The sequence below is a fragment of the Amia ocellicauda genome, chromosome 13 (assembly GCF_036373705.1).
Source record: "Amia ocellicauda isolate fAmiCal2 chromosome 13, fAmiCal2.hap1, whole genome shotgun sequence".
Taxonomy (NCBI): Eukaryota; Metazoa; Chordata; class Actinopteri; order Amiiformes; family Amiidae; genus Amia; species Amia ocellicauda.
Genome location: NC_089862.1, coordinates 14,655,110 through 14,669,004, shown reverse-complemented (window position 1 = coordinate 14,669,004; position 13,895 = coordinate 14,655,110).

Genomic DNA, 13,895 nt, shown 5'->3' with positions numbered 1-13,895 from the left:
GTCTCGATTTCTCTTGAGACATTCAGATGGTAGAGTCAGAATTTGGCATAAACAGAATGAGAACATGGATCCATCATGCCTTGTTACCACTATGCAGGCTGGTGGTGGTGGTGTAATGGTGTGGGGGATGTTTTCTTGGCACACTTTAGGCCCCTTAGTGCCAATTGGGCATCGTTTAAATGCCACGGCCTATCTGAGCATTGTTTCTGACCATGTCCATCCCTTTATGACCACCATGTACCCATCCTCTGATGGCTACTTCCAGCAGGATAATGCACCATGTCACAAAGGTCGAATCATTTCAAATTGGTTTCTTGAACATGACAATGTCACCAGATCTCAACCCAATAGAGCATCTTTGGGATGTGGTGGAACGGGAGCTTCGTGCCCTGGATGTGCATCCCACAAATCTCCATCAACTGCAAGATGCTATCCTATCGATATGGGCCAACATTTCTAAAGAATGCTTTCAGCACCTTGTTGAATCAATGCCACGTAGAATTAAGGCAGTTCTGAAGGCGAAAGGGGGTCAAACACAGTATTAGTATGGTGTTCCTAATAATCCTTTAGGTGAGTATATATATATATATATATATATATATATATATATATATATATATAGTAATGAAAAAACTGGATGGCATCCCAGACAAGTGCAATAATGCAGGTAGTGTAAAAACAATGACTGAACTAGGGGGCTATCAGACTGCAGTTCCCATGAGAATGTCATACAGAAATACAAAAAAGCATTATAATTGTAAGGATAAATATATCATAAGTGCAAATGTGGGCAACTATATATATTGCAGCTTGGTGCAATACAGTGTATATATAGGCAGGCCTTCATCCATTTCAGTAATTCCAATTGATACCACCAAGAATCTTTATCGAGCAGGCCATCCTCCCATACTGAGCAGCTGGGTAAGAAAGGCATTGATCAGAGAAGCCACCAAAAGGCCAGTGACAACTCTGAAAGACCTACAGAACTCCAAATGCTGAGATGGGAGAAAGTGTCAACAATAGCTCAGTTACTCTACGAATCTGGTCTGTATGGAAGAGTGGCAAGAAGGAAGCCATTTCTGAAAAAGCCCATGTAAAATCCCACTTGGAATTTGCGAAAAGATGTAGCAATGGATTCTGTGATCCCATGTAACAAAAATTGAACTGTTTGGCCTAAATGCAAAGGGTTATGTCTGGCGCAAACCCAACACAGCACATCACACAGGTATCACCATATACCTATGTGATGCATGGTGGTGGCAGCATCGTGATATGAGGATGCTTTGCAGCAGCACGGAATGGAAGCTTGTCAGGGTAGAGGGAAAAATGGATGGAGTTAAATACAGGCAATTCCATTCCTTTCCTCATGTATTTTCACTGGTATGTGCCATGTCTGAATTTCGCAATGATCAGTATTTTTAAATCCATACAAAGTCAGACGGCAGCAGATACTAATGGAAACTGTTCAACACACACCTTATTATTAGATTCTACACGTATATATTCTTGTACATATGCTGTAAACTGTGCATAGTTACAAATACATGCATATTTAAATTTAAAATAGCAATGGGTGGGCACCTGGATTTGGGTACCTATGTAGAGGTACAATATATAACAAATGCAGGCACACTTGCGTGATTTATCAGGCAGGTCAACACCCTTCCCCCACAACTGATGTGCCATTACAATTCTCAGACAGCTTGTTCAGCAGTGTCTATAGTGTATTTTTAAAGAACCTGTTATCTATTCAGGATGGATTAAGAGACACAGAACCATTTAAAAGACAGGCTACTTCACATGGAGGGCAGTTTGCAGGATTATACAAAAAAATGATGTCCTGTAACATACTTAAATACATTTAAACAGTGCATTTAGAAATATATATATATATGTAGTAGATATACTATTAATGTAAACAGCATTGATTGTACTACTTATTTTCACATTTTTATTTATGTCAAAAAGTATAGATTTCAAAATAACCTTTAAGTTATACTTTATCATTAGTAACTCGAGGCAACTGTATATAATGATTTATTTAGAATGTCAATTATGTGGACTGGTTTATATTTGATTTCTTATTGAAGGAAAAAGTCTAAATGTTGCTAATATTTTATCTACTGTGTTCCACTGTGTGTGTGTTTTGTTGGAATATGACTTTGAGATTGATTATTTGAGTGCAATCTGATCATGAACTGGCTGAAGTCTCTGTACCTCCAATGTGTGGAGTAATAAAATAGTCTACACATAAATAAATTATAATCTACTATAAAGGTAGACATATAGGAGCTGTCACTTTAATTTCATGTATACGTCATATGTATATTTTAAATCAGTTGGTAAATGAGACTGCCAGTGTAGCAGATGTTCCAGTCTTCTTTAAAATCTAAATTGTTTAAAGACTTGGGATGGAAAGATGTCTGGAGTTGGCCATCACAAGGCTTGCTAATTGGCATGAGAGTGCAATGAATTAATCCTGATTGGCTGGTCAATTCATGAAGTGTCTATGTAAGGTGAAATATCAGTTTCAAAGGGGAGTCTTAACATTTTTCTTCACTGGCACACATGGTGATTCAATGAAATTAATTTGAATAGTCTAGACTGTCATACAATATACTAGTAACCTGATCAAACGGATGTGTTATTAGTAATATTCCTTAACAATCGATGGGTTAAAGATAACTAGCAGACTGCAGGACTGTTGATCCCCAGTTTTACATGAATATACTGCATGTTCTCCTTGAAGCCACATATTTCTTTACATAGACATATACCATGTCACTGCTTTTTATTTTTAATTATGTTTTTAATTTCTTATTATTTCAGAAACCGGTTGAGATCCTTCAACTCAATTAGTTTGAAAACTGATCATAAGCACAACCAGAAAATAACTAGTTTCTGTAAATAGCTCTATTGTGCCTGTCGCTGTAATGGATTTATCCTTGTCAAAATATGCCTAATATTGTTGCATACTGGACTAAATGCCTTTGACAATACCAGTTGTGCTCTGTAAAGACTAGATTTGGGTGAAAAGGAAGATACAGGTAACACTTAAGGGAGGAATCAAGTGTACAAATACAGAGACAGTGATACCGCAGTGGAAATAGACAGGTGATGATCTGGCCACTACCGCTATATGAAACATATAATTGAAAATGCGTTATTCATATTTGTACAGCAAGCTATCAAACATGACCCACTGCCACATCTTTAGTATTCACAGACTGCATTAAGAACTGCTGACTTCGCTGAAATATGACTTTACCATTGCTGCTGTACTACTGACCCCTTGGATGTTTCAATATTAGTAAAATGCAAACAGAGCCTGAGGAAAGTTAATAGACACTGGACACACATGATTTATGTGATTCCTATTCACCATCTTTTACTGCTTTAATGGCTGCAACAGATATGTAAAGCTAATTTATAGTCTGTGCAAAATTTTACTTACCATGTGCCTTTATGTTAAACACAACTAGCCTTCATCCTTTTAAAGAGACAAGGGGGGAAAATGTTTGTCATACTAGCTAAGAGCATGAAGTCATAAATTAAATTGAGCTGTTTCACGTAAAGCATACAAGACTTATCAAAAGATAAAATAACACTACTGATATTATGAAATGTTGTTAGTTGAGCCTTAGATCACAACAGATAATGGTGAGCTGTACTTGAGCCTTCCGAAAAGCTCTGCTTTCATTGTGATCACCGCATACTAGAAGTGGTTAAAAATAGATGCATGATTTAATAAACGGGGAAGTCATTGTTACAGTCTTTCTCTACAGAGAAGACTAGGATCTGAAGATGCTGAAGACATGTATTATACACACTCTGTTTTAAACTGCTAGAATGTATTTTAATAATATTTCAGATTGTCCTGTAAGAGAAATATAAATAACAAACAAAATAAGAAATTCAAAGACATCAACAAATGTCTGAAAAGCATCAATGGATTACCTACAGTATTTCAAAGTCCTTGGTCATAGCCTGGTGCTCCAATTTTATAGGAACAACATCATTTACATATAATATTCAAGTTTATATAATTTATTCTAAATGCATAACATCTAGATGTAGGTTTCACATGCCTGATTGATTTAGTGCCATTTCAAACAAATTTGTGATCAACTCATAGTGATTTGAGAAACCTCTCAGATATGTCTAATGTGTAACAATTTCTGTATTTCACACAAATGGTTTCCAGCTTTATATTTGACCACCTATAAAACAGCCATTATCTTTCAAGTCAAGAATACTACCCAGAGGGTGATGGGACATTATTATGCAGAACTTGGAATCTTATTAAGGAAGGTGAATATAGGCCGTCATCCTGCCAATTTTTGTCATTCACCCAGGATTCTGACTTACGAGCAAAAAGCTTTTCTGTCTTATTACTATTATTATTATAGATGCAGCCTTTTCGATTACCGTTTGATTAGCTAGTGAAGCGCTGGACTTATTATTAATACCTTTGTGAATGGTTAATTTAGTTCCCTCAGATTCACGCTCACATCCCTGCTGCTGAAGGGGCTCATTCCTCGGCTTAATATTGGTTCTAGCCTGAGGCTACAACAACAGCCTTGGATCTTGCTTCCCCATTTCTCTCAGGGCTGCTCAGTGTGGCTGTTTTGGCTTCAGCATCGCTTGTACCACCTCGCTGGCTGGTGCACGGGTGCATCGCGATGCATGTCTGTGCAGCTTGGTACAATACAGTGTACCATTGTTGACTTCATTACCAGCTCAGTGCAGACTCAATACACTTCTGTGCAACTTGGTGCAGAACTGTAAAACATGGAGCATTTCTAGTACACTTCTGTGCAGCAAGTGACCCAGAGGAGCAAATACCTCCTGCAACATTTGGCGATGTGTTTCAGTGGTTGGTGTGCCATAGACCCTCCTGGTGCTGATACCTTCTTTTTTCCAACAGCAGCGGTGTAGAGAGCACCCTCACAGGGCTCTCCCCATTCTGTCTGATTTCCTGGTGAACATCCAGGCCTCCTGGGACAAACCAGCCTCTACTCCCACCCCTATTCTTGGTGGGGAGGCCTAGGAAGCAGGTTTGATGACCTTCCTGCTTGTGGACTCCTCTATTACAGTGATGGTCTCCCTCCCTTGGCCGAGCCACAAGACCTCTCTTGCCCTAATAGGCAGTGCAGGGTGACAGACCTGGCCTATGAATCTGCATGCATCCCAGTGCTCGAGCATCTGGTGGCACACTCTACTTGAATTGTTGCTTCATCTTGGGCCCTTTCTTCTAGGTTCCTCCTCTGATTAACATCTGTGCGGCTGCAAGCTGGGCTTCACTGCACGCTTTTATTCGGTTCCACAGACTGGACTATATTCATTCCACATCAGCAAAATGTCTGTAATTGTAGTATGGATGTTACCATGAGATGAGTGATTAATTCCAGCTTTAACTAAAGAGAGCACATTTAAGAAGCCTGTTAAAAAACACCAATGTTTTAAGGAACGTGTTGTTTTTCTAAATTACACCACTTACTGTGCTACCTTAGTGTCCTTTTAATCAGATTAATTGGACTGATGACATCACAAAAACTTATTCTATTTTTCGTCAAGAGCACTTATTTATCTTGTGAATTTAATAAAAGTACCAGATAACTAAAACACAACAAAGGTATTCTGTCAATGTTTGTGCAAAGAAAACAGATCCTCTGCTCTTTGGGGGGGCTTTGTTTTTGTCAGGAGTCACCGGATAAAATGTGACTGCATGTCAGTGATAGTCTTTCAGTTTGTTGATTGCTTTAATCACTTGCCATTTATCTCAGAATTTCAGGAAAAATAGGCTTTCTACTGCAATTGCTACATTTTTTTTTTTTACTTTCCTTGCTCAGACTCAAAGTCATTGTCATATAGCTCCAGCACAGAAATTGTCAGAAATAAAAACAGGGAAGGAAATTAAAATGCATTGAAAACAGGATACCCACAACAATGTTTACTTGATAGAAGAAATGTTTATTTTAAACTGCATAAGCAGTTAGAATATAGTATAAATAAGTATACACATAAAATCATTTAAATTACTAAAATTTAACCCTGCTCCTAATATCCCCAACATCAGTATTTACATAAAACAACAAAGTCTTCGAGAAAGATTAGAGAAATTCATCAACACTGAACAGAGTTCAAGTTCCAACACAGATTATCTTTTACAGATGACAGCCACCTCTAAGGATTTGATGGATCTAAGCTCAGTGGCAGAAAGTTCATCTAAAGTATTACGCCTCATACCTCAGTGGAATACAACTCAACAGCACAGCAGCTTCTCTAGTACCTAGTCACGCAGTCGTAATGCAAATTTGAATGAAAGTGTTTGAAGATAAACAAAAATAAACTAAGTAGGTATTTTTAAGAGGGTTCAGTTCCAAACAGATCTTAGGATGCGTTCCAGCAGAAGAGAGGGCAAAGCAAATCGATATTATTGAATATCTGTAATTTAAATAGAAACAAATAATGAAAGCAACTACAGTTATCTGAGAAAGAGAATACTACCCAAAGAGGCATGGGATATTATCATTACCATGGGAACTCATGAATGCATTATCTAACAAAACTGTCTATAGGCCATTATGCATTGTCATTCAGGCAGACCCCTCCTCTGTCTGTTTTAAATAGTACAACGCAGACCGAAACTGCCTAAGACTTTCACACGACCTCGCCTTTGGGTAGGATTTTCTTTCTCAGTCTTGTAAACGCTATGATCAGATTTCAAAAGTATTTCGGCAGTGTGCATGGGTATTCAGCAGGAAGCAGCTCTGCACATGGGCGGGCGGGTGTGTGGGTTATATATTATATAGCTCAACTATTAGGTATTAGTGATTTACATATATATACCTATATATTTACAATGTTACCTTTCTGTAAATAAAATAAAACATATTTAAATATGCTTTGTATTAGTCTCAAGTATAAGTGACATGCACAATTGCAATCCTTTAGAATACAATTAAGATGCAGGAATGTACGACATTATCAGCAAAGAGGGAGGTTCTTATTGAATTAAATACAACTGCTCCAGAATAATGCTTCAGCTGGAAGAACAAAACATTTTAGTACATCTGCATAATTATTTGCTTCTGAAACAGTTAACATATCAGTTCAAGTGAGTAACTTGGGTAACTAGTATAGTAGTGTCTATGAGCAGATACAGTACCTTCTCACAAATTTGGAATAAACATAAACTTTTGTTAATGAGAATATTTTCAAGCATTTAGTACCAAGGAGCAGATCTGGATAACTCACATAGTGCTTATTGTGGGATTTAATGTGCTGTATAAACCAAATCAGCATTTCTGTTATTTTGTATAATACTGGCTTCCCCCACAAGGCCCATTACCTTCTTATCTTCAGTATGCCAGGAACTGTATCTCAGAAACCATTGGCAGTAGAGACATAAAATACTGGAATTGTTTTTCTTGTTCACCCCAACACAGAAAGAGCTGCTTTTATGTTATAATAGTTTGTTTAAATACACATAACATATAATCACATTTAATGTACATCTTTTTTTACTTCAATTTACTATATTAATTTACCTATTATTAATTTATACCAGTTGTATTTACATTTGTAATATCTGCATTTCTGTCACCGTCTGTCTCTCTTAAATGCCTTGTTTGCCTTTGATCACTATTTTGTTTTACAGAGGGTTCTCCAGTGGGCATGTTATACAAGATTTAATTGCAAGTGGGGTTTGGTTGTCTTAATCACTGTCTGGATTGAGACCTCTAAAAACAAACAAAATATAAAGTAAAATGACTGAAAGTAAAAAATAAAAAATCAAAAAATCACATTATTTTGTTAATCAGTAGAACTCAGGAGCTATTTTCAGAATTGTTGTGCAGAAGACTTAAAGGGGATAAACACAGCTTTACTGTGACCTTTGACAAAAGTGTGTCCATTATATTCGTTTATGTCAAATCCTCTTCAAAATGTCAATTTATGCATTGCAAAATCATTTACTCAAGCGTAACTCAAACTGTCTTTGTAAGCCATTACTTGAAAAATGTGTGCATCTGTGACAATAAAGACTGTGAAAAAGAGTGTTCGTTTACATTCTGCTCCAGTCATGAAGATGATACAGGAGTGTTGTCAGTTTTTATAAAAAAGTTAAGAAGATGAAATTACTTTTCATTTATTTATTTAAAAAAATGTTCAATAACATGCTATGCATTCTTGTCATGAAATGTTTATAGCACTGAGGTGCATTAAGCTGCTGTACAAAGGTCAGTAAACATGATCTAGAGTGAAAAACCTTTAAACACTCTTATAAGGGATTTAACACTAACAAGGTAAGGTTATTCGAATAGTAAAGGGATAGCATTAGTGCACACCTTGACTTAGAAGTTGCCTAGATCAAATCAGATCTTTGACCTACACAAATTGCAAACTTTTAACCCCCTATGTATAATTATATATATATATATATATATATATATATATATATATATATATATCATTACAAAATGTTTAGTAGAAACCACTATAGGTTTGCATTTGTAAATAGTGGGTAGTTCAAAGTTTAACAGGTAAGGGTCTAAGATAATTTCCAGATGATTCACTATGGCTATAGCATCTAGCATGGAATTGTGAAGATCTATATTTCTGGATGTTATTTCCTTCAGCTTTTTTAAATACTTGCTTAGACATTTTATACTTAATCAGCAATTATAGACTCGGTAGGAATACTGAGACCTCGTGAAGGGAGCTCTCGCCGACTGAATAGTGGCTACTACCGCGTCCGACAGACCCCAGGCAATCATTTGCTCCCGCTCAGGGGCCAGGCCCAGAGCTGGAGGAGGCCCGGATTGGGGTGCAAAGCATGCCCTGCATCTGGGACAACAAGTCTGCTCTCACTGGGAGCTGCCAAGGCTCCCCATGGAGGAGGGCAATCAAGTCTGTGAACCAGAATCTGCGAGGCCACCGCGGGGCTATCAGCAGAACTGTTGCTCGTTCTCTCCTGACCTTCTCCAGGACCACCAGGAGAAGGGGGAATGGTGTAAACACGTAAAGGAGACAGCGCGGCCACATGTGGGCTAGTGCGTCGATCCCTAGGGTTCGTCCATCTCGGATGGAGAACCATAGTGGCCAGTGTGTGGACTCTGCCGAGGCAAGGAGATCCACGTCTGCCCTGCCGAACCGGCTCCACAGTTGTACCACAAGTGGGTGGAGGCGCCATTCCGAGCCCAAGAGAGGAGGTCTGCCGCTGTGTTGGACAGGCCTGGGAGGTGAACTGCTCTGATGGAGCGGAACCGTGGCTGCACCCACAGAAGTAGACAGTACAGTCTGCGCGACCACAGACCTCCTTGCCTGTTGATATAGGCAACCACCGCTGTGTTGTCCGTCCGAACCAGCACATGTCTGTCCCGCAGGACTGGCAGGAAATGAGACAGTCCAAGGAGTACTGCTTGTAACTCCAGGACATTGATATGGAGGGCCTGTGTGGGCTCTCTCCACCTGCCTCGGACTCTATGTCTGTCGCAGACTGCTCCCTAACCCTGCTTGGAGGCGTCTGTCGTCATGACTGCTCGGTGGTAAACTGGCACCAGGGGCACACCGTGGGTCAAATTGTGGGGGCTCCGCCACCAACGGAGCACCTTCCAGTACGCCGGAGTGACTGTTACTCGGCGTGCTCGATCGCGGCAAGGGTGCACCCTGAGAGACCTGAACCACCACTACAGCGGCCTCAACTGGAGGAGGCCGAGGGGGAGGGTCTGTGATGTAGTCCGAGGAACTGTGCCTGCTGAGTTGGCGTCAGGTGGCTCTTCTCCTTGATTGACCCGAAGGCCCAATTCAGAGAGGCGGCCTAAAATCAGGTCCGTGTGTATCCAAACCTGCTCCCTCGAGTGAGAACAAACCAGCCAGTCGTCTAGATAATTGAGGACGCGGACCCCCTGGCAACGCAAGGGGGCTAACACGATGTCTATGGACTTGGAAAAAGTGCATGGCACTAGCAACAGGCCGAAGGGGAGAACAGCAAACTCGAACGCTTGGCCCTCGAAGGCGAAGCGGAGAAATTTCATGTGTGCCTGCGCAATGGGGATGTGAAAGTAAGCAAAGTGAGGAGGCCAGCGAAGACTCAGAAGAGGGGGAGGGAGCACGGGGGTGTCACTCCGCCGCTATTCCTTGTCGCTCATGTGCACACACGTGGGGGGCATGCACCGCGGGCACTGCAGGCAGGAGGACCGTGGCTGCCGCGGGGGATGCAACTGCCGTGGCAGGTGTGATAGCAGCAGCCGGCGCACCAGCAGGAGCAGGAGGAGACGCAAGCGCAGGGGGCGCAGCTATCTCCGTCCCTGCAGCCCTGGAGGAGGAGACGGAGGGGCTCGGGGAGAGGTGGAGAACCCCCGAGGACCCCCGAGGCCCCCCCGTCACTCACCGGAGTGGGGGATCTCTGGACGTGGAGGCATTTGCGGCGGCGGACCTGGCCTAGCCAGTCTCCAGACCTTAATCCCATAGAAAATCTGTGGAGGGAGCTGAAGGTTCGAGTTGCCAAACGTCAGCCTCGAAACCTTACTGACTTGGAGAGGATCTGCAAAAAGGAGTGGGACAAAATCCCTCCTGAGATGTGTGCAAACCTGGTGGCCAACTACAAGAAACGTCTGACCTCTGTGATTGCCAACAAGGGTTTTGCCACCAAGTTCTAAGTTGAAGGGGTCAAATACTTATTTCCCTCATTAACATGCAAATCAATTTATAACTTTTTTGAAATGCATTTTTGGGGTTTTTTTTTGTTGTTATTCTGTCTCTCACTGTTAACATACACCTACCATTAAAATTATAGACTGATCATGATCATTTCATGTCAGTGGGCAAACATACAAAATCAGCAGGGGATCAAATACTTTTTTCCCTCACTGTATAGCAGCTATCAGTAACATTCCACAAATAATTATATATCTCATGAAATGTTACTTGCACATTCTTTTTTGATAAGATACGTTTTTTTGTTGTTTTTGTTTTTAGAAACGGGCAGACTTCAAAATGCTGTTGCAAGAGATGTTTATAATGTCCTTAGGAGTATAGATATGAATTCTGTATCTTAAGCTTTATTTTATCTTATAATCTTATTTATTATGAAAAAATGATTGCTCTTCAGGGCAAACAACTGCGTACTGCATCATTATTTATGTTTAATTATTATAGTTAATAATTTTGTGTAGATATGATAATGCAAGATAAAATGTATTTTAGTCTAAAAATAAATTGCATTACCACCAGGTGGCTGATTGTTAAAGATATTACTTTATAATTAAGTAGAAATTACGGCAGAGTTATTTTTATTTCTCTACACATAATAAACAGTATAATGTATGTGTATTTTCTTTAAAAATATATTTTTAAATGTCATTGTCTTCATACAAAATACATTAATAATTACTTATACTTGTTATAGAAGATTACATACAATGTTAGTGTATACAAATAACAAGTTTGTAATAGTCCTGATGTTTGAGTGTTATATAGCCAAGATGAACTTGGACTCAAGGACTAAAGGGTAATCCTACTGCTTAGTTTAAAAGAAAAATGAATGCCTGTTAACTGGCTTATGATACTTACAATGCAAAATAAATAATGTTATCCTAGTGTTTTGATTGACACCTCTTGAAATGAATATTCATGTAGGAATATTCTGAATAAAATTATTTTTTAAATGACCTTGCCAATATTAATAAATTACAGCATTTTCTAGATAAACACATAGAGCGTTTATTTAATCTTACCCATCAAATATTATTTTCGTATTTTACAGAATACTATCACTTAGGCATAATATTTTCAGATCCTAAGAGTGCAGTTATTGTTTTCTGTTGTTACAATTATCCTTCGATACATACTTTTATGTAATTCTTGTAATTGTTTCTGCTCATGTTATTATTTTTATTATTTTATTTATTTTGCTCACATTAACAGCAAATAACTTACTCTGGAGATATATGGAATCAATAAAAGGAATCTGTGGTGCATCAGTTTAAGGTTTTCACATTTCACAAGTAAAACATATTTACTTCTTCCTGGCAATTACTTCTGAGAAACATTTTCAGAAGTTACCTTTTTGGGAACATTGACTCAGCATATTAAATATAAGTTGATGTACTAAGAACAGTATCACAAGATACACATTATAAGTAAAAATAAGGCAGAGGTTACATTTAGTTGAAGTCATTTGGATATTGCTTATGTTTCCCTGGAAAACAATATTACAGCCTTTAATCCTTTTATCCCCAAACTTGTTTTAGACATGTAATTATGAAAATAATATCCTGTATGTCATCCTTTAAAACAATTAGTTTATTAATTTGAATACACCATTAAAAACAAAATGGAGGTTTTTGAAATAGTATGTATTATTGTGGGTCACAGGATATTTAAAATCCCTCAATGGGACAGAATATAAATTCAATATGCAGAATTCACCAATCTAATGGTGAGTTGGTACCGGGATCATAGAAATCATGAAGATCTACACCTCTCATATGCTGGTTATATGAGTAGATGCATCTTATTTGTATTATCATAATTTAATATTATGTATTTATTGGCAGATGCCCTTCTCCAGGGTGCCTTACACGATACAAGAGCAATACAAAGTGCAATAATACAGTTCAAAATTGCAAATCAAACATAATGCAATTTGCATTGGTAAAATATACCATTAATATAAGATACATGTCATACATCCTAGTTCTATTAGCTAACAAGTGCAGACAAGGTGCACTGAAGTTATAGGTAAGAGCTAAAGGAAAGGGGGCATAGGGGAAATCACAAATAAACCTTGGTTGTGGAATTTTATCATGCTTCTCCTCGTTCCATCGTTTGACAGTTACTTCAGAATATCGGTCTTCTACATTTGTTGCCATTGTGACAACACTTGTCATTCCACCTGACAAGTAGTTTTTATGCTTGTGTCAATACTCCTTAAGATCCTCTGGGTGTCTTCTCAATTTCCTTTAAAAGTGTGAAAGGGACATCATACAAACACTTTTTTCTCATTGTCCAGAGCATCCACATCCACGTCTAGTCATCTTTAAAAAAGAGAGAAGCATATGAAGACCTTGTCATGTGTGAATCTGCATCCTTGAGGGAGTGCAGCTTGTTCTGCAAGACCTAGAACTACACTGACCCAATCCAGTCTCTGGAAGGAGAGTATTGGGTTCCAGCATATGGTTCCATATGGTAAAGATAGCCAGCTGAAGAGGCAGGACTCCAGAGTTCAAAACCATAACAGATTGGTTATGATGAATTTAATCAACAGATACTAATTCACAGAATGGCGTGGTTTTTAAGGACTTGTTGAAGTCACTGAAGATTGCCCTGACCATATAAAAAGGCTTTATCAGTGGCTTTGGTGTTATCAGCCATATGTATTGATGCCACAATTTAAGCAGTGTGATTCCCACATATGGTATCAGAAATGCTTACATTGTGAACATCATTTTCTAGTCACCACAACATGTCCCTTTGTGGAACAGTGCTGTAACCAGAGGTAGAACTCCATAGCATATCAAGAGTTCATCCATTTTACAGATTTAGTTGCTTGCCCTTGGTCTGAGTCCAGTAAAGATTTGATATTTGTATTGTATCTCAGTGAGAGGGGATAGAGCATCAAGAAAACATCCATAGGGCCATGTTTGGTCTGCTTGAAGCATTTACAGCAGTCGGTTTGTATCTCACATGACGTGGAATATTTGAAGCAGCTGGTGTTTTCGAAGACACAATCCTTATTCTTGCAATATTGTTCATTTTGTCCATTTGTTTGTGTAGAATGTAGGCAGTTACAGCTTGAGGTGGTTTTGATGAAGACATAACTGGACTGCAGGAAATAGCTGAAGAGGATTTTCTAGTGCCCATGCTGGTCTTTGGTTTGGTTGAAGTGG